The 22494-nt window shown below is 40.2% G+C and overlaps 1 long non-coding RNA gene across 1 annotated transcript; it reads left to right on the top strand.

Annotated features, from left to right (window-relative positions):
- Nucleotides 1–2256: 2256 nt before the first annotated feature.
- LOC135308391 (uncharacterized) lies at nucleotides 2257–21684 on the top strand. The gene is made up of 3 exons (XR_010368827.1): nucleotides 2257–2403; nucleotides 19668–19762; nucleotides 20862–21684. It is a non-coding gene; the product is annotated as an uncharacterized LOC135308391 (long non-coding RNA).
- The last annotated feature ends 810 nt before the right edge of the window (nucleotides 21685–22494 follow it).

The following is a 22494-nucleotide window of genomic DNA, read 5'->3' as shown; positions in this document are numbered from 1 at the left end:
ACACTGTGCAATCAGTAAGTCTCATTGACCTCACTGAGTGTCTGCCTTCTCAGCAATTCCAAAAAAGAAAGCAATTTATTTAGAAGTCAAATATACTCAGAGAGTCTTTACTTGTTCATATTTTCTAAAGAATGTATTTTTTAAAAATGTATTGAACTTTCTGTGTTCATGTGTTCTTTGAGGGGCAGAGGCAGGATGAATACTTTTTATGTGTTTATCTTCAGACACTTTTATATTATTTTAGTCTAAAAGGATATTAATCTTTTATTAGATTTGAATAACATGAGAAGATTGAGATGTCTTGGGCTGTGTCGGAAATAAAAGAACAGTTGTGTCCTCTATCCTGTTGGCTTGGAAAATGCTTTATGTGGAAATTTCCACCCTCTTATTTCAAATGGTTTCAGAATGCAAATGATGGAGCAACCTGGCTTTGGACTCCAATGTTGTCTGAATGTCTGATCCTTTGAGTTTTGTTATTTTGACTCTTATCTCCCATATTTTTATAACCTGAATAACTTGTTGTCAGTTCATTATTGAATGAACCATTTATTATCCTGAGACCTGCTATACAAACACCGTTAACAATCCTGTTATTTATCCTGTGAAATATCACAAACTGTTATGAGTATTTTATTAAACATGAGGCACCTCAATAAATCTCATGATGGATCTAATTCGTAACAAAAAATGAACCATGCAAAGTTCAGAATATATTCCTGTAATACTTTTTCCAGACAGGAGACCTGAATTTTAACTCCTCCTGGCAATCAGAGCACAAAGTTATCTGGTATTTAAACTTGTGTGCTGGGGTCTTTTGTTTCCCTAATCCTTGTCAAACCTCACACTTAATGAGTCCTCCCTCCCTCCTATATTTCTTGTTAAAGATCTGTTTAAGGTATTTTTTTTTCCATTAGAAACATGGTGAATTTTCATTAAAACAATAAAGAAAAGCTTTTCAAAAGCGAACTGCCCAGGCTCAGAGCCAGCACTGGTGGAACTCGTGAGAGATGATGGTGCAGACTGGAAGGTTGTCTGCCCTGGTGCTCATTTTACATTTCCAGTGTCTTCTTCTGCCCCCTTTCACAAGGGGGAGACAGAAGAAGACAGTTCCCCTCTAGGGGAAAACTAGGAAAAAACATTCAACAGCTTTAACATACACTGGACCAGCCAGGACTTCCCTTCCATTTTGGTTGATTTTTATTTTATGTTCTCTATAAGCTTGTATCCCCACAAAATGCTAAGACCTCTCTTTAGTTTTTCTCTGATTGTTTCTCTCTTACTGCAAGTATTTTTATGACAACAATTACCCAGTATATGCTAAGACCTCTCTTTAGTTTTTCTCTGGTTGTTTCTTTCTTACTGCAAGTATTTTTATGACAACAGGAGTGGACAATTCTGATGTGCTGCTGTAAATTTCTCTAACGACTCTCCTCTTCTACAGCCTTACATCTTTCCCATATTTCCCTCTCATCCAAAGCATTCCAGGGTGATACCAAGCCAGGACACTTATGTTCGTGTCCTCTTTGCACAGATAAAAATTATTTCTTTGAGTGCGAGAGCTGGAAGATCCAGGGAATGTGTAAACACACAGCATCATGAAACACCTGCTTATTTTACACCTAGATTTTGCTGCAGAAACCAATTTGTCACTCCCTCCTGCATGTGCTGCTTATAAAACCTCCTTGTATGTTTGTTATTACTATTTAAACTCATAGTTTTGTGTCATGGAAGAATCATTTTTGGGCAAGGATTCGGGGGTGATACAAGGAGCTCTTTTATAAAACATGGTCGAAGGTGAGATTAAGTCAGATAAGAAAACATCACAGCTCAGAGCCATTTATTGGGAAGGAAAAGGGAGCTGCTCTACTACTGAGGAAGGGTAGAGAAGTCAGAGAAGGAGGAAGGAAAATGCAAAAGGACACATGAGGTTCAGAGGGCAGTGGTATCCAGCCTGGTGCCTGGCCAGAGGGCAAGTGAGGAATGGCAGTACAAAAAGAACAAAACACAAATGCCATGTTGGTTAGAGCCAAGGACCTAAAAATCCCCAAATCTTGTGTCACAGCTACTTCTGTATCCCCTGGCCCCTCCATGATCCTGACAAGAGGTGCTGAGACACATCAGAATTATCCCAGCTCACCTGGTGTGACAGGTGTGCCCCATCCCAACAGCCATTTACACCTTCCAGTGCCAGGAAACAGGAATTTGGTTTTTAAAGCCTGCTTTCACCCAGGGGATGTCACAGAATAAAGTATTTCCTCACAGGCTGCACCAGGAGACACTTCAATGTCTCTGTATCAGGAAGAGATTATATTGCCTATAATAAACAAATTGAATATTTCTATAAATTCAAAATCATATTGAAATGGAAACAGGTTGAGGAGGAAGAGCAGAGAGATACTGCAGGTAAGATAAAATTTCTTTATATGGCTCTTTAATAGTTTATTTGTTACTTGCATCCATGTGGTTTGGGTTGAGATATCAGGTGATAGCAATGAACATAAACATGATTGCCTAGTTTTTATTATCTTTCTTCTTGTGGTATTTGAATGTTGATTGAGTTCTATGCTTTAATGAAAATCCTTCCTTTCCTGGAGTCTTTACTCTTCAAGTGTTAGAGAAGATGTTAGAGAGTAAATAACTTTTCATAGTAGTTCTTTCACCACAAGGATTTCATAGTAGTTTTTCATACAGCACAAGGAAAACTCCTTAATTTTACCAGTTCAAATGTATACATTTAATATTATCTAAACTTTTTGGAAGATAATACGCCAAATAGGGATAACAGACTGGACTCGGGATTAATTAAAAGGGCATCACATACAACTACTTTAAATTGAAGAACAGAAAGCAAACAGGTTTTCCCACCTCAACAGTTTTGACAAATGATAAGTGCAAAAATGGACATACATATATATACATCTAGATTTCAAAACTTAATTGTTTTTCTGTATTACTTAAATCCACATTTAATGGATCATCTCTGCAATTTGTGAGCCTCTGCTGCAGTTCATGACTGCAGACATGCTCAGGGAGGGCAGGGCCAGGAATTTTGATGGACATAGCATGGAAGGGTTGGCAAATGCTGTGTAATGAAGTGATTACAGCATCTCATACATCTTCTGATTAATAAGACAAAATTCAGTTGCCCAAACGAAAATCAGTCCTGACCAGACAAGAAAACTGCATGAGATTGTTCTTTCTATCAGCTCAAATAGAAATTGCCCTGTGATCAGTGTGAGTTTGCAGAAGATAACTCCTGTTCCATGTGGCATCGCTGCTCTTGGCATCTCACCATGAAATGCAGTCCTGGACTCGGGCCAGATTAAACAGCTGAGTAGCTCTGCCTTTAGATCCAGAGGCACAGGAGAGCAGGAAAATAATTCTCCAATGTCAAAATCTATTTTCTTACTTTTAGCAGTAGCTAACATTTTGTGATATATATACACAAGCCCATATAATGAAACAGTTTGTTTTATGAGGCTACAAGGACATATGTGGGAAAGAAATACGATGCATTTTAAAAATTTGTAGCAATGGAGATTATTCATACTTTATGTGGTGTTGGAAGTTAATATTTGTGATCTTTGTTGCTGTTGTGCTGTGCAAAATGAGTGTTGGTGTTATTTAAGTAACCATGGATCAGAGGCACCAACTGACTCCCAGAATTTCTGATTTTTATCTTCTCTAGTCCTACCACAAGAAGGCTGTGGGAGTTGAGAGTTTGTTCTGGGTTTGGGGAGGTACTTTGTGAAACATTTCTTGCCTTGATGCTTTGCAGTGTAATTGAGGGAGGTTCAGAAGATTAAGGGACTTGGTAAAGCCACCAGTGCAATGATTTGCCAACAAACTTTCTAAAGCCTTCATTTTGCAGTGATTGTCACCCCATAGAAAGCACACTTTAAAAGAAATTCAAACTAGTTGAGAAGCAACTTGAGGTTTTTATTGAATCAGGCTATAGCTTCAGAACTTTTTCACACTTCCCTTAGTTTTTGCTTTTCCTTTGGAGCAGCAGATACTGCTCAGGTGCAAGAAGGTTGCTATCCAGTGCACCAGGGCCATGCAGACGTACAAAACTTTGAAGGTTATTTCCTGCCCCATTTTTTGGGGTGCACTGAAGCTGTATCCATGAAGTTTATTTATTACAAAACTTTGAAGGTTATTTCCTACCTCGTTTTCTGGGGTGAACTGAAGCTGTACCCATGAGCTGCACCTGAACATTCAGAAAGTCTGAGTTCCCCATGACTGGGAAAACCTGGCTACAGGAGTATCTGAGCTAAATTCTCAATGACAAATCGAATGGAGAGAAATTTTATCTAAAAATAATGTGTGCTAAAGTAATACAGGCATCCAGTAATGCCTGGTAAGTCATGCACTGCATTAAAACCCTAAAAAAAAAAAAATTGAGACAGATATAAAATAATTGGGAGGTTCTTTCTTCCTGTGAAGATCATCAGTATACAGTAAGTCTCTTAAAGACCACTGTTTAAATTATTAAGGCTGCCAGTTTAATGAAAAAGTAACAGCTCAATTCAATAATTCATGACAACAATTTGAGGCAAAGCACACAAAATATTTTTAGCATGTGTCTCAAGAACAGTTAGACACAGGATCAAAATATGCAATGTTACACACAGTGTGTTCTTATCTGTTAGCTCTGGTAGAGGGAATAAACATTTTTTCCTGATGAGAAAATCAAAGTTTTGTGCCATTTCAGTGAAGTCAAGTTGACACCTGCAGAGAAGCAAGTCATGACATTTTAGCTGACTGGGTTTCCCCCCTCCCTCTCCAGTTGTGGTTTGTTTCTTCATTTTATTTACCCTGACAGACAAAAGAAAAAGGTTGAGATGAGGATTTGACATATTTTCTAATAATTCTTCTTTTTTTTTTTCCTTTTTTTTGTTTTCCTCTTCCCTTTTATTTTTTTTTCCTTTCATTAAATAAGTAGCCCATACATTCTGGGCTGGGACAGTTCTACTGAGGAGGAAACCACTTAAACATATTAATATTAAAATAGTGTCCCTCCTTTCTTGTTGCACCCTCAGATTGCTCAAACATTGCTACATTTATCAAGATAATAAGCTTCAGATTTCATAATAGATCTATTTTCATGTCATCCTGGCATAGACCTGCCTGACTGAGCCAGGAAGATCCTTAAAAAAATATGAATTTAGGATCAATAATATTTATAGCTCCATTTATAAAGCTGAAGTCAAAGGCATGGATAATGCAGAATTTATTAAGGGAAATTACGCTGGGGATTTTGTTTACTGGCCTCTAATCCTACCTCGACTTTTTAGCATCTCATTTTGTCAGGAAAACATAAGTTGCAGGTGTTCATAAATGTAAACTGGCACATAAAGAAGCTCACAAATTATATCTGTTGTGACCTAATATTGCAGTATAGGGTGCTCTTCAATGGTGTTTTTCCTGGCTGCATGTTATTTTTGTTAACTCTGGGTACCATTAAAGTCTATGATAAAGTTATTGTAATGGAATTGAAATACATTTTATTACACCAATATAAGTTCCATTTACTGTGCAATATGACAGTGCTTAATAATTTTATATTACAAGCGTAATTATGACATCAAATTAGTAATTTTCACAAAGTACTTGCATTAGACACTCATATGATACGATGCAGTGTATTTTAATTCTCTGGGGTGCCTGAAAACACACATTTTAGCAGGGAAAAAGCAGAAATGCAAAAGGAAGCACCTCATGACTCCTTTGAGCAATTTCCTAAATTTTACCTAATTTCCTAATTAGGATATTTACCTTCCACTGGGGTACAGGTATTATCAATATTGCTTTTAGATTCCAATACACTGTTGATAAAGACAGGAAGTTACTGAAGTCTAAAAATTGTGATAAATCTTCCTTCTTGGTGATCACGCCAAAGGTCCCCAAAGCCACTGCCTCGTTATTCTGAACAGCCTCTTAGTCTGATAAATTCCACTGGAGCAGTAAGGCTGTTCCTGGTGGATTGGGAGGTGGGAAGGATTAGAAATTCCAGCTCAGAGTCTGAAATTGGGAGCTGGTGGAGCTGCAGAGCCCCCTTAGTAAAAGGAATGAGTTTGTGTCCCAAGGAAATGCAATTCCCTCCAAGGTAGAGCACAGTGGATTTGGCAGTGCTGAGCCACACTGGTTTTGAGGCAGGAACTCAAGATTTGTATCCAAGTGATGTAACTGTGGAATCTTTGGGGTTTTTTTCCCTCTCCTTGGGGTATTCATATGGAATTAATTTTCTATTCAGGTGCTGAAAACTTTTGCATTGCAAATTCGTCTGAGGGTTTGGCTTTTATCTGCTGAAATAAATGACAGAATGCGATGAAGGTTCACGAGCATCTTAATAAACCTTTAAGAGTCTGCCTTAAATACCAGTTTTCTATACTAGAAAGCTCATCAATATCTAGACAGCCATGCAAACAGCGAGGAGGCCAGTCCATTAATGAAATGTTAATGACTGAATTAGACCTGTAATAACAGAAGTAGAATGCACTGCTGTGAGTCCATTAACATCAGCAGACCCTGCTGGGAAACAAGTAAACACAACATACAAAGGGAAAACTTGTGCTAATAAACAGTTTTTGTGCAGTAAAGGTGCTCGGAAGCTCAAGCTGTAAATCCCATTCATTGCTGTTCTGGTGGGGATTTTTTTTGCAAAAGTTTATCCAAGCCACATACTCAATATACATTTCACAGTGACATTAAAAAGAAAAAAATGCTCCACAGCAATGTCCTTGTCCTGAAAATTAGCCAAAGAGTGATGCCATATATCCTGAAAAACCTTTCTGTTGTGATATGTGCTAAGAATAAGCAGTTCAATGGCAAATGCATCTTCATCCTTGCCTTTGGGGAGAATTTCTTCCCTGTGAGGGTGCTGAAGCCCTGGCACATTGTGCAGAGAAGCTGTGGCTGCTTCATCCCTGGAAGTTCTCCAGGCCACGTTGGAGGGGGCTTGGAACAACCCGGGATAGTGGAAGGTGTCCCTGCCCGTGGAATGAGGTGGCACTGGATGATCTTTAATGTCCCTTCCTACCCAAACCATTCCATGTCCCTTTCTGCAGCCAGCCCAGGTGGGAGCAGCAGTTATCAGCTGATGGATGGCTGACCCAAGTGAAATGGAGTTTATGGGCCCTCTCTGAGGCCCTCGCAGCCATCACAGAAACTGCCACTGCTGGCACTAATTAGAAGCACTGTTAAAATTTTATCTTGTGCCTTAAAAGTTGATTGTGCTTTGCAGAAGGTGTTCACCCCAGCAAAGGGGATGGGAAATACAACACTGCCAGGGGCTTCGTGGGTGACCCTGTAACCCTCCATGTGAGAGTTCTTGCCTTGGGATGTAGGAATTAATGACTTGACTTTTTGGAATGAGACCTTCTTCTTTCCTCTCCCAAAATATATAACCTTTTTAATTTTTTTCAGTAAAAGAGATCTAAAACAGTTGAATTCTGGTCTTGAAAACCTCAGCAATTTCCTTACATAGGAAAAGCCAACATGTGTGGATCTTATCTAAATCCCTTCCTTTTTGGCAAGATTTAGAAATTTATGTGAAGCTAAATATCCTCTTCCTGCTCCTGGAAACCTCAGTGTATTTCCCAAGGGGCTGCTTTTCACCCACCTTGCAGGGGTTTGGTTTGTATTTTATTCTGTAATAACGCAAGTTTTTTCCCTGAAATTGCCAATGACATTAGAAAGGATGCACCATGGTGTTTCCAAGGAGGATTTACTGCACTGAGGACAGCTGGTTCTGTCCTCAGTTCGGTCAGTCCTCCTTGGAAACTCCCCAATTTTACCACTTTGAATGTTTACATTTTATATCATCTAAACTTTTTGGAAGATAATAAACTGAACAGGGATGGCAGACTGGACTGGGGATCAATTAAAAGGGCATCACGTAAAGCTACGTTAAACTGAAGGACAGAAAGCAAACAGGCTTTCCCACCTTGACAGTTTTGACAAGTGGTAAAGTGTAAAAATGGAGAGTGGTCAGATCCTGGAGGAAATGGGGAATATCAGTTCCCAGATCCCAAGGCTGGCACAGACTCCATGTGTCACCTCAAGTGAACCAACCACACCCTGTGCTTTGGGTCTGTACCCCTAAATTAGGGGTAACTTCACCTCACTACCCTACAGAGCTGCCTCAAGGGTAAAACCATCAAAGACAACCATACTGGGGGAGGCACATAAACCCTAAAATTGAAATTACATACATTATTACCTTCCTGTTAATATAATTCAAATTTAAGTTTGAGTAACTCTGTAAGTGTCTGAGTCCATGATGGCCCTGTCTTTGGATTGCATAGAGGAAACTAGCTAAATTAGAAAGAATGCAGTGATGTGATTATGTGCATTGAAGAAATAAATACAATATCTGAATACTGAAAGAATGGTAGAATTAACTGTAAATGATGTGAACCACGCACTACTCTTCCCTCTGCACAAAAGAACTGAGCTAAGCTGGACTTCTGAGCCACCTTGCCAAATAAAAGTAACAGCTTTTTCTTTTCAGAAAAACCAAATTTTGATATGACAATTTGAGCAAGTTGCATTGTGTATAGCTGACTTGTCAGTAGAACAGATTTTGCCATTTTTGCTTGTGTCCTGAAGCATTTGTCATCTTCCTTTCAATAGAAAATTTTAAAAGTCATTGCTAATAAGGATGGTTCATGGGATGCTTTGCCTGTGTGAACAGTCTGGATAAAGTGAGGAACTTTCAAAACAAACTTTAGTAATGTATTTTTGCTTTGTAATGCTCAAGTGAGTCACACCAATTTCAAATTAGATGTGATACAGAAGGAAGGGAAATAGCAACACAGATGCAAGGTAATGTAGCAGGCTAAAAGGAATAATTCGGAAAAAGTTTGTAGCTAATGCAGATGAATTAAAAGAAAAAAAAAGTCTATGTTTTCCCACAGACAAATGAAAAATCTGTTCTCTTGAGAAGGGCTTTGGCCAGTTGTTGGAAGTGAGGACAGAGGTTTAAAAGTTAGGTGGAAGTAGGGGAGGGGACGTGACAAGCAGAAGTTTTTGAAGTAGGGAGAGGTGTTTGAGAAGCCAGATCTGGAATGGAACAAATATCAAGAATCTTGGATGCAGCGTGGGAAAGGCAGAAGGAGATCAGCACAACAGGGAAGGTGTGGCGAGGCTTCCTTGGCTTTTCAAGGATGGTCAGCTCAGTGGCTGCAGTTTCACACAGAGTGTTTTAGACATTTGGCGTGAGGGATGAGGGCAGCCATCAGAAACCTCTGGAACAAAAAGTTTTATCTTTGGGTACAGACAGAGAGGACTTCAGAAGTGCAGGTGGGAATTCGGCACCCAGGAACTCCTGGCTCCATTCCAGCATCTCACTCCATCTCTCACCTCTGAAGAGCTGCCTTAATTTTCTAAACTCACCTACTGTTGAGGGTTCTGGACTGAATATAAAGAATTGATTACAGCCTGTTTAGAATAAAATTACATTTGAGTTTCCTTCTTTCCTTTGTCCAGGAATTTCTTGATGCTGCTGGGAGTCTGCCTGGTAAACCAGCCTCCCCTGAAATCCCCACTGAGTGAAAACTGTTGTTTTGCCCCCTTTTAACAAACTTCAGAGGGTAGAATCATTTCAGCAGATGCATTTATTTGTCTGACTTTGCTGCCTGGTGTCACACAGCAAGGTTTTCTGAGGTATTAACTATCACTTTAAATTCTTCTCGCTTTGAGTCATCCCATCCTGTATATAATTTGAACAGGTTTTTGTATAATTATTTCTCTCAATAATTACCATTATACAATTGCTATAGCTGCCAGTTTTGTTTTTCTCTCCTGCCAGAGAACAGCAGAAATGTATTACACGTTAGTGTAACTTATGATCTTGGATTCATGTTTAAAATGCATGGAATATTTTTCATCTTCTGTTTGAGGCAATACCTCATCTGGGATCATATCTCATAGTGTAAGTTTACACTGAGTAAATGGATGCCTTGTACTGCAAATACAGTGAAAGAGAAAAGGATGCAAGGAATAAATAAAATCTAAATTTTAAAGGCATTGGAGGGCCAGTGGGTATTAATGGCTACAGGTGGTGACCTGGCACATCTGGACAGTCTGCAGAGAGGTTTGTGTACGGTCTCCTTTTGCCTCTTAAATAAATTGGATTTGGCCATCATTGCAGTCCTTTGCTGTTGTCTTTTGATGAGGATTCTAGGAAATGGGTTTGCTGGCATGCCTGGTTTACTGGCAGGGAGAGCAAACTGGAATTTGCAGGCACAAGTGCTCCTAGAGGATATATAATTCCAGAAGTTGTGCTCTCCAAGAAAAAGTTCCCTAGCTTTGAATTTTCTGTGTGTGTTTGGTTTTACCCCCAGGGTAGGTGGGAAAAGGTACATTTCTAGGATGGGGAAAAGGGTGGGAGACTTTTAAAGTCTTTTAAAGTTTGGGAGAAGAAAATTTTTGGTACCTAATCCACCTGTAAAAAGCCAATGCTCAGTTGGGTACACAGAAGACAGGAGGGGAACCCTTGTAAGGAGCAGTGAAATAACAAAATGATGCTCATTGTTCTAAATGAATCCATGCTGCTTTTTAAAAACTGATTTATGGCTATCTCCTGACAAGGGTAATTAGAGATAAAACAGTTTAATCTCATGAGTCATGATGAAATTTTCTTTCAGTGACACTTAGAATTGGAATGCGAAACAAAAGAGATAAAAAGAAAAAAAAAAAAACCAAAAAACCAAATAGAGAATATCTGGAGTATGTAGGTATGAACATTTTAAAGAGATTGGGACCAGGATGCAAGTTTGCATAATGACAATTAATAATTGCAGGTATCACAGGGTGATTGGAGGGGAGCAATTGGATCCTCTGTGTCCATTTTGCATGTCAGGCATGTGGGAACTCGGGCACCAGACTCTTCTTTTCCTTTTAGTGTTTTAAGTCAGCAAACAGGCTGAGAGTGCAGATGCATTTGATTATTGATGGTCATTATGACATGAGCAGCACCGTGATTTATTAGAATGGCTGTTGACTGGGATTCCAAGAAAAGGTAATTGTTTCAGAATTACCCCCACAATTAATTTCACATGTGTGAAGTCTATTAACTGCAACTCCAGGCCATGGGATCCATGGGATGCAAATGTTCACAGCAAGAGCTGAGGTTTGGGGTGGGAAGGATGAGCCTCCAAATTTTAGGGGAATCTGAGTGGGGATTGGGTTTTTTCTGGCTCTTTCTGACCTCCTCCAAACCCATAAGTGATTATTCCATTCCTCTGAAATTCCAGTGTGCATCACTGGATGGAAATGTTGATGAAATGGGTGCATCAGTGATGCAAAGGTGCATGTACTGTGCCAACAGTAGCTTTTTGAACGTGGTGGGACATGTCTTAACACATTGTCATCATTGATCCTTAGTCATCCTTGTGTTTTAATGCTGCTGGTGAACAGGGATAAGGTGTCAGACTATTGCAGGAAATCTATGTTAGCAGAACTGCTGCCTCTACTATACCATGAAATGCTCACAAACACCATGTGTAGTTTGCACCCTCAGCAAACACAAAATACGACTCGTGATACGATGAATTTTGAGCAGAATTAATCCTTACTCAATCATTCAGCAATGAGAAATATTGAGTTGTTTTTCTTAAGGATTAGGAAAATTCTTTTGGAAGGAGACAAACATTTGTCCCTGCTGGAAGCTCCTTCAGCTGTAATGCATCATTGTGCCTGACCAGCCCTAGAAACCTTGGAAAGACAAAATATGTACAAGCTGGTTGTTAAGCATATGTGATATGTTTTGCCTCGTCACCTGGCAACGAAAAGGTTTTTCTAAACAAATTTCACACATTGCCAAAATTCCAACTTTTTTGAAACACGTAAGCTGCTTATTTTTTATTTATTTCCCCTTTGTCAAATGCAGCCCAAGGTACATCTCTCTCACAAGAGCAAATGTTAGTATTTCTACCAGGGAAGGGAATAACTTTTGTAAATTTAATTCAACTCAGCATTACATACTTCATGTAACAGCATTGGGACTATATAAAAAATTAGAAAATACACTGTCTGTGGAGTGATTCATAGTCTGTCCTACAAGTGTTTTAAAATTAACAAACAAATCAACACTAAGAAACCTTTGATTGACCTGAATTTAGCAAATGAGCATAAAATTAAAAGAAACAAGCCTGGTTTACTATGAAGTTTAAATAGTAAATAATAAAAGTTGTGAAGATAGTGGAGGCCCTTGAGGGGAAGTTGTATGATGAGTAGCTGAGGTCACTTGGTCTGTTCACCTGGAGGAGACTGAGGGAGGACCTGTCCCAGTCTTCAGCTTCCTGAGGAGGTGAAGAGGAAGAGCAGACCCTGATCTCTTTCCTCTGGTGTCCAGTGACAGCATCCAAGGGAATGGCTGGAGCTGTGCCACGGGAGGGTTTTAGGTGGGATTTCAGAAAAGGTTCTTCCGCAGAGGGTGCTGAGCACTGCCCAGGATCCCCAGGGAATGATCACATTCCCGAGGCTGCCAGAGCTCCAGGAGTGTTTGGACATCACTCCAGGGATGCCCAGGGAGGGATTGCTGGGGTATCTGTGCAGGGCCAGGTTGAACTTGCTGATCCTTGTGGGTCCCTCCCAACTCAGGATATTCCATGATTCATAATCTCTGCGTGTATATATTGTTTTAAGGAATATGAAGAGAAATGAAAGTTAATAATTTTTTGAGAACATTTAGCCTAGAAATGATCACATCACTGGCTGACACAGCTCGAAGTGTTTAGGTTGGAGGGTGATAAAACCCACTGAGATGGCATTTCTTAAGTTTGAATGAAAGCTTTTAAGGACAATACTTCAAATTGCAGTGGAAAAGCTGCATTGCTGCACTCGGGCAGGCTTTAATAACCTCATACATTTGGGTGCCTCCTTAATCTGCCTGTTGTTTTCTCTAGGTCTGCCGCTGGTTATCAATGTGTTTATCTTGTGACATCTCCCTCCCCTGTGCGTGGCAGGGTCAGTGCTGATCCAAGCCAGTGCTGATGGGATTCCAGCCCATTGCCACGCCGAGGGGGGCTGGTATTTGGGTGCACAATGGGGTGTGACACCTCTGAGTGAGGGGAGGCAGCTCCTCGTAAATGACACGCGGAGTTTGGGAGCCAGCGCTGCTGAGGAGATCTCTTAGCTGGGAGGTAGAAAGGTGATGCCCAGGATATAAAGATGGATGATTTCCATGTGGTTCACGCAGGATTTCACCAGTTCCATGCCACCACTGCTGGCACCAGCATGACAAAAATGATGGGTTGTCACTGGTTGGGCGCTCCATGATGCAGCCACAAGTACTGTTGGCGTTGTGCTGCCAGGAAAAGTGTTGAGATTTTTAATTACCTTAATGGTGAACTAAAAAGTGCCTGTGTTTCTAGTGCCATGAAGAGTGCAGGAAAGGGCTGTAAAATGCTAAAACAATGGCAGGCTCCTCGCTGAAGGATGCAGCACGTTGTAATAATGCGGCGCGTTTCGAAAAGATCTGTATTTTTTCAAAGACAAACATCAAACAGAAGGAAAAAGGTTATGTCACCTTCACCCTCACAGTACTGTCATTTATATGCTATCAGCTCATTAAATTCACATTAAGATACTCCATGGGACTTTAGGAGCTATTAGTGCACCTAAAATGGCATAACAAAATCTCAGTTCACTTTAAGAGAGATGGCATTGCGACATTTCGTATTTCATCACTGAATTATTATAGTCTCAGATGCATTCTGCTGTGATGGTAATGGAAGGAGGAATACTAGAGAGGAAAGCTGTCCATTTGTTTATCCCCAGGGAGAGAAAAAAGAAAGTTTGATAAAAAACTAGAGTGAAAGTAAAGCATTAACAATTTAACCCCTGTAGCAATGCTAAAGAACACGAAGGATTTTTGTATTCTGCTTTTCAGGATGTTTAAAATAAAGAAAGAAGGGAAATTTTGTATGTAGGGAGTTGCTCCAGGCAATGGAAGGTGCAGCAAATGTACTGCATGAATGCAGACATCTGAGTCCTTTATAGGTAAAGTCTCTCATGACAGCCATAAAATACCTTCCTTCGAATCAATTCTCATGATAAAAATGGTTGTTGTGATTAAAGTTGATGTTCTTGTTAGTTTGTTGTTGTTTTTTCCCCTTTTGCTTTCATCAGAAAATATGTGTGCTCTTCTAGGTATATCTACAACCTTGTGTTTATAAATTTCACCTAGGATAATTCCCAGTCATCAGGCTCAGGAAAGAATAAGGAAAAGTGGAGCCATGCCAAGTTATCATTGAAGAGTTAATATATATTTATACATAAATACTATAAACACTGCTTGATAAATAATAATTAAAAAAGGATATCTGAATTAATGAAAATATATCTATGTTTTGGATCTGGAAAACAACTTGATGTGAGGATGCTTTTTCTACACAGTAACAACAGTTGTACATGAAAGACATAAATAATATGTGTTGAAGGGTAGAGAATAAGTTAAATTCAGTTTTTGAGGCAAAGGTAATTTTCTTATAACTGTGAATAATCAAAAAAATTCAGAAGTGAAGTGAAAAATGTTCCGTTAGTTTATGTAGTATATTTTTCTTAATACCTATTTAGAATTATTTAGAAAACAGAATAATTCCTTAGAAATGCTTCATTCCCTTGCCAGCAAAAAAAAAATAATTCCCGAGCTTTGCCTCACATGGAATAAAAGGCATCAGAAGAGGAGGGAAATTTGAGAGTCTAAAGCATTGTGGAGGCTCCAAATGTGCACATTTACTGGGCATGAAACTCATCCCTGTGTGAGAGTCAGGACCAGCCCAACTCAAAACTTCCAAAATCCCTTTTAACTGCAAGGACCTGACACTGGTGGAGCAGAAGGGAATCTCTCCAGTGGAGAGGGACCTCAAAGACTTTGGGAGAGCATTGCAGGAGAAAGCTCAAGGTTTGAAAATAGATTAAAGTAGAAAGGAAATAATAATAATAATCGCTGAATAACTGCACACTGAGCACCTGCTAAATTTTCACGTTTGGCTACATTAAGAGCATAATCTCTTCAGCACAGTGATTCTGCTGCTTATTAGATAGTTCACCTGTTGGAAAGCACAAGAGGCTCCAGTTTTATCATCAGGAAACACCTCTGGAGTGGTGGCTCTGCAGGCTGAAACCAGACCTTGGAGAGAGTTTTCTGTCAGACAGAAAAGATGTGTTGCACTTAAACTCTAGGGTTTTACCAGCTCTTGTTGATTTTTTGTTCCCTGACCTTGTGGGATCCTGATGTTGGACATTGACCTGAGCACTGGGAATCTTGCACAGTTTGTCCCTGTTAATTAACACAGAGGAATTAATTGGGAATTTTGTCCAGTCTGGGGCAGGATTTTTAAAGGTCTGGTGAAAATTTACAGTCCCAGTGTTATTGCTAAAGAGCACTAAATTTTAACCTCTCTTCAGGCAGTGGTACAGTTGAAGCCATTAGGAGTTGTTGCACATAAACAGGGGAACTTAACGTTTAGGACCATTTGAGCCAAAAATCAGGAGTAGTTGTGCAGTTTTGGGGAAATTGTGGGACACCCTGAGGGAAGATGTCAAACCCAAAGAATGTAAGGTGTCTGATAGATCCATCTGGTGAAGCTGGCTGAAACTGTCTGTGTTTTAAGTGTTCTGCTCTAGCCTTAAAATGCAAATTAATTGCAATAGTTGGACAAAAAGACAACAATATTTGTTGTCAAAAGGTTTGTTTGTATGTTTATTTAAAAAAAAAAGTCAATGTGTGAAGAAAACACAAAATTAAACTTTTTTTGGTACTTGCCATATTACCAGTGATATATTCAGAGATGCATATTTAGAATTCAATTCTTTTTTTTCCAAGGGAAATCTCCATGGTCAGAAACAGAAATTCAAGCCTGGAGGTTGTGGCCAATTTAATCCAAATACTGCAGGAGCAGTTGCACCAAACTTACAAATTTTAAACTCCAAATCATGTTTTGTGACCCCTTTCTCATGGATTATGGGTTGAATCCATGAAAACTTGGCCATCTATGTAGGAATACAGTTTTCTAACCCATTGCACAGTTTATTTTATACTAGATTTAGACTATATATGGATTTAGATTTTGTTCACATATATTTATTTAGATAGAAGTAGTTCTTGCTGCTCTTCAGTGGCAGTGTGGTTGTGTAGAAGTCACTCTTGCCATCAATGGGTGAATTAAAGCTTGACTTCATGTGCTGGCTCAGATGGAAAATTGCTTTAGATTCCACAACTTTAAATCCAGAAAATAATTTCTTCCCAGAAGTGCATATCCTGGCAGGGAATCTCCTGCAGCAAAGGAGCTCCAACACAGCAAATTTGGAGCAGAAGAGCCTCCAGTGTTGTTGAGAGGACTGGGAAGAATCTTTGTTGTGGTTTTTTTTTCCCCAAACCCAGCATAGCAATCAGGCTACTGAGAATCACATTTGGTCCAGAATTTATCAGAGTTGACTAAAACTGTCCCTTCCAAAGGAAATGCCAAGGGCAGATGAGCCCAGTGCCACTCCAGGCTGGGTGCTGTGGAGGAGAACACGGCAGAATAGTTGTTTTCCATCCTGTCACCCTTCAAAAACCCAATGTGAGCCTTTTATCTGCTGTGCTACAGCTGAAACTGCCAAATAGAAATAAAATAAACTTAGACATCATTACCTTAAACCAGAGTGGCTGATTTTACACCAAGAGATCCAGTGACTGTGATATTTAATAGCATTCAGGGATATCTAATTTGCAATCTTTTCATCAGGTTCAAATCATTCATGTTATTAGTTTGCCATTATAAAGCAGCTTTTATTTCACATCTCTCTTGGCCACCAGGCCCTGTTAAATGCCTTGCACTGCATCTTACTGATCTTTAATATTTATTTTGTAAGGTGAAGCACAGTCTAGCCTCTATTCTTGCTAAACCACCTAAGCCAAAAATCCCCTTCAGTTAGTAAAGAGCTTAATTTTGCACCTTAGTTTTTTTGTCACACCTCATGACACGGAGTAGATAATCATTACTGCCACTAATGGCCTGTTAATCCTCTCACAGGTATTCACTGAAACTGCTGGAAGTAACTGTTGCTGTGGCTGATCTAGGGCTGGGTATTATGTGGTGTGTCAAGGAAAAAACTATGGGATGTTCTCGCTGTAAATAGTTCTTACAGAGCTGCACAGCTCTGTGACATCTCCAGGGGGTTCAGCAGGACCCACTGTACTCTCAAAAGCTGAAGTTAAACCAGAAGTTAAACCAGGACCTGCCTGGGCTGGTTTGCAGAATCCACCCCACTATCCCACTCCCATAATGTTTTCATTTCCTCAGCCAGCAGTTGGAGAGGACTGGGAGTAGGATAAATTGAGCTGAATAAATTCATGCTTTTGTAAAGAATCACATAAGCATAGAATGGCCTCAGTAAGAATGGACCAGAGAGATCATTCCATGTCCTCTGCCATGGGCAGGGACATTTCCTACTATCCCATGTTGCTCCAAGCCCCATCCAGCCTGGCTTTGAACACTTCCAGGGATCCAGGGGCAGCCGCAGCTGCTCTGGGCAGCCTGTGCAGAGCCTCACAGGGATGGATTTTCCCTAATACCTAACCTAATATCTAATCTACTCTCTCTCCCCTCCTTTCTTGCAGGTTCCCTTCAGGTCCTGGCAGGCCACAGTGAGATCACCCCAAAGCTTCTCTTTCCCAGGTTGAACAATCCCAGCTCTCCCAGCCCTTTTTCCCAGCAGAGCTGCTCCATCCCTCTGCCCATCTCTGAATTCCTCCTCTGGGCTCGCTCCAGGTCCTCCCAGGGCTGGGGCAGCTCTGCAGGTGGGGCAGAGCAGGGCAGAGGGGCAGAATTCCCCTTCCCTGCTTCCCTGGCTCAGGGATGAGCCCAGGACTGTGGGCTGTGGTCATCCTTTCCTGGTCCCTGTCCAGCTGGGCCCCAGTGTCAGGGCACAGCAATGTTTTGAGCTGTTTTTGGCACTGACACTCCTTCAGTGTGCAGGAGAGATCCTGACCTGCCTTCCTCCTGTAGCTGCACACAAGGTTCTGTATCAATAAGAAAATTATTTGTGTTATCTCAATCAATTAATGAGTGTATTTAGAAATAATGAGGCGAAGGCCAGAGCTGTAAGGTGTGGTATGTGCTTTAACAAAACAAACAAATTATAGAGATAGAAAATTCATCCCAGCCTGAATGATGAATAGCAACTTAAGATAAATATGTAAGTATTAATATTCTGCGAAATGTAGAATAAAATTAAAAAAGAGAACCCCATCTCAGAGCGAACCTCAAGTTAAATCAGAAAGAAAAACAAAATAGAGATTTGTGGGGTTTTTTCTGGGGGAAAAATAAATATAAAAGGTCACAGCATGTCTCTAACTTATGTGGACATGGCTGGAGGGAAATGCTGTGTGCAGAGCTCTCCCATGGACTGCAGGCTGCAGCTCAAAGCAGTAATTGTGAGTGATCAGTCAGTGCACTTGTCTGAGGCAGAAGATCCTATATGTTGGGATTCCTGGGGGAAAATCACTGCCATTGGTGCTGAGATGCAACTCTGGATTGTGGCCAAATCCCCAGCTGGATCCAGCACCACCAAACCAGGAAAAATTCTGTGACATTTTCTGGGTTTTGATAACGGCACATTAACATCTTTAGCCATGGTTGACTCTTGCTTGGGGTTTGGCTGTGGGAGTGAGTTACTGTGGCTTGACAAATTAACAGACATCAGAGGAGCCCCAGAAACCAATTTGGTGCACCCTCATGGCCTGTGGCAATGGGAAGGTAAAATACATTATGAGAAAGAGAGAAAGAAAGAAAAAGATAGATCCTTCCTTTCCTTCCTTTCTCTCTTTTCTCATCTCACTTGGTTTATCTTTTTTTTTTTTTTTTTGAGGTGGCCCAAGACCATGCAAATCAGGTAGAGGAGATAGGAGTTTTCAGTCTGTGTCTCAGATTTTGTGTCTCAGCTATTGGCCTATAAATTTGCCTGTGCTCTGATTGCCTTAAAATCCCAAATAAAGCCAAAGTCAGATTAGTGTGGAGGTCTGCAGGTCCCTGCCTTTGGTGGGAATAATGAGAGATGGGCCATCAGCTGAGCTGGTAATGGGTGAAAATCAAGAAGAGAGAGTTAATGCCAGCTCTTGAGTATATTATCTCCACAAAATGAGAATGTTTGTCAACTTTTAGACAGATGAAGTTCTTAGCCCCTTTTTGGATTTTACATTTTCTGTAACACAGGGTGTCATGTCAGAGGAAGAGTGGTGGGGGCTGAAATTAAGATATTTATTAAAGTTTGAACTGATTCATTTCTGAATGTGGATTTCTCCAACATTTTCCTTCTTTCTAAAGAAGCAGTGTGTGATGTGACACACATGTTGCAATGCACTCAGACACACTGTTAATTTTGTGGGGGACAGATAAAGCAGATTTTGAGGGTGACTTCAGCTTTGTGTGCCTCACTTTATTATTAAGTGTCATAAATAGTCCAACCTCAACCTGACACCCTTCAGGAAATACTTATTCTGAAATTGCCAAATACACCAATTTTTATTCTAATTATGGACAACATTGCTCTGGGAAGGGTAGAAACACTGTGGTGCTTATTTGCATGTTGTGGGGAGAAAGATGGTTAATTTGGAGGATGAAAATGCTTTTTTAAAGGGTAAAGAGGTAAAAATATAGCTTTCCTTTAAGGTTATTTTCTTCTGTGGAACTGTGGAACCTCCTTCATCTCTCTTGGAGAGTCTCAGCACTTCACAGTACAAGGATCTTCTCTTGTAGACCATCCTGTGAGTTTTCCTAATAATTATTGACAGCACAGTGGTTTTGTGTGATGGGGCCTAAAACGTTTCCTTCTAACCCAAATTTTTGGCTGCAGTATCTGGAGGGTGAGTGCTGTGGTGGTCTGTGATCGGACAAGATAATTAAATTTATGTCTAAAACTCTGCCACTATAAACATGGACTGCAGAGCCATAAGGGGAAGACGTCTTGGACTAAAATCTTGGGTTAAAACAAGTTGCAGATAGCAGAAAATCTGAGTTTAGAAGAGGTTAAAATCCATAACAGCAGTGAAAAGAATGATTACAAATCAATGCAATAAAGGGACAGATTGGAATAAAATAACAGAGAAAAGTTTGAGAAAACCATGTTATAAATTGTATAAATCAAGAGCTGACCAGGGTGGCCACGGGTACAACAGAGGTTTCAGATCTTGCTGGTTGCACTCACTGCTAGATCAGATTTCAAAACATTTGTTTGTCCTTAACAAAACTCACCCTGGTCCATGTTTACTTGTATGAACATTTAGTAAGCCATAAAAAGCAAAAACCTGCTGCCCTTAACTCAATCCTGATTGCCAGCAGGGAATTGAAGTTGCAGGGACGAGATAGGGCCTGGGGTGCTTTGGAAATATTCTATTTTCAGAATGTTTGTGGGTGGAATGCCGGGAAAAGATGGTTTGGGAGGTATTTATCAAACCTGCATGTGAAGGAAAACACTGCATTTGCTGGGGTTTTAACTGCAGGTGTACATTTTAATTTTATTTCTTTTAACATAATGGGACATTTCAGTATCTGGCACAAATGTGTATGATCTGCTTTTAACTTAAATCTGGTCTAAGCACAAATAAGGGGTGTAGCCAAGATAAAGTGATATTTAAAGCTAGACCAGAGTCCTATATGCTCCTATATACTATTTACCCTTATAACTATAAAATTATATATAAATCTGATAGTGGCTAATGGTCAGTCCTACTCACAGCCTGAAATGTTGACCTGGTGCTGAGGTGACAGTGTCAGGTGGGAGGGTTTCAGGCAAGTCAGGTCACCCTTTCTGTGTCCCATTTAACCCATAAAATAGAAACAATTAACTCTGCTTGTGTCCTCTAGGAAATCTTGGGATTTGCTGTTGAGCAGGATATCCCTGTTTTATAGGAAACCAGCCAGATTTATAACTCTGGTTTGCAGCTTAGGAAAACATGGAACAAAAAAAAGAAGAAAAACCAGCGTAGAACACAGATAACCACTCTAAGAATACTTTTATTTTTGAATAAAATAAAAGAACGAGCAGGAACATTTCAGAGTTTCACTAGTACAGTCTGTTATTCCTGATTTGGTTATATGTCAGACTTAAATCAAGACCCACACCAGACAAAACCTGCTGTCTGCTCTCCCTGCCTGACAATATTTTCTTGATGGGAACTTGGGCTCTCACTGGTGATGAGAGAAGCTGTTCCTGAGCTCATCTGTGGGTGCAAGAACTGCCTCAAGAGCATCCAGCAGCTCTGCAAGGTCTGAAATGAATCTGTCAGTGCTCTGACCTTGCCTTTGCCCTCCTTCCAAGTATATGCATTGCTAGATATCAACAACCTAAACACAGCTAAAACCCTAAGCAACCAAAACATAAACAATCAAAACAACAAACGCATTTGTTGCATTAGCTGACAGCACCCATAATGTCACTGGACAAATATGTAAATACTGACCTAAATCCCTTTTGCTGGAGACTTTTGTGCTCAGTCTAAATGTTGGAACAGACAGCAGCTCCAGCATGGATAGCCCTGGGTCTGACCAGGAACCTCAGTGCCCACATGGGCACTCCACAGGCCTTCAGGGAACCCTGCTGGAAAGAGGATTTCATTCTCGTGGATTTTGGCACCACTCATTAGCATTCAATTAATTAAAACCAAGCTTCTAATATCTTTTGGCTGGGTTAAAAAAAAAAAATAGACATCTGAATGTGCAGAAAACTGGAGTGCTGGCCCAATCCATCAATTAGTTGGACATTAATTGCATTTTTTCCCACTGACTTCAGGAGCTGTGGATCAAACTAAATGTGGAAGTCTGGGCGGAATCATACTTGGGCTGCTGAGGCCAAAAGACTTTCCTAGGTGTTTCCTGAAATGGGGTGATGAACATGGATTTTCCTTTCCATCAGGAATCAGGATAACAATGCCTTGGTGGTGCCTGAACAGGGTATTCCTGTCTCTCCAAGCTCAGATTTTGCAGCACCATGGAGATGGATATCAGTTGATATCTCATTTTTGGCCTTTTGGCTGAGCAGAGGGTGCTCAGTTTTGCCGGTACAGCCTCCTCCCCAAAGAGCAGGAGGGGCTGATGGTGTGGGTCAAGATGAAACTAAAAGGCTGGACAGATTTTCAAATTTTTAAACATCTAAGGAAGGGATTTTTGGCAGTAATGACGAAAATATCTGCGCAGTACAGTTAGTTGGGACACAAATTTGTACATAAGCACTATGTTAGTTTATAATTACCTGTGTCCACATAAATGGAAAAAAGTAACCATCAAAATCATTAAGTATTCAAGCAAACCTGTTTTTATATTGCAATAACTTTCATAAAACAGACTTAAAATAGTTAATAGTTTAAAAAGTTTCTTTCCCCTCAGATAACAGATTTTTTTGGTAACGATTAGCCAGCTGCTGATGGTAATAACTCTGCAGGACTTTTTAACTTATTCTGAGCACCTCTTCCTCACCAAGGTGGTGTTCACCTGGAGGGAG

The sequence above is a fragment of the Passer domesticus genome, chromosome 10 (genome assembly GCF_036417665.1).
Source record: "Passer domesticus isolate bPasDom1 chromosome 10, bPasDom1.hap1, whole genome shotgun sequence".
In the NCBI taxonomy this organism is placed as follows: domain Eukaryota; kingdom Metazoa; phylum Chordata; class Aves; order Passeriformes; family Passeridae; genus Passer; species Passer domesticus.
The sequence above is the reverse complement of the archived record's forward strand: the minus strand, read 5'-3'. Positions and strand labels throughout refer to the sequence as shown.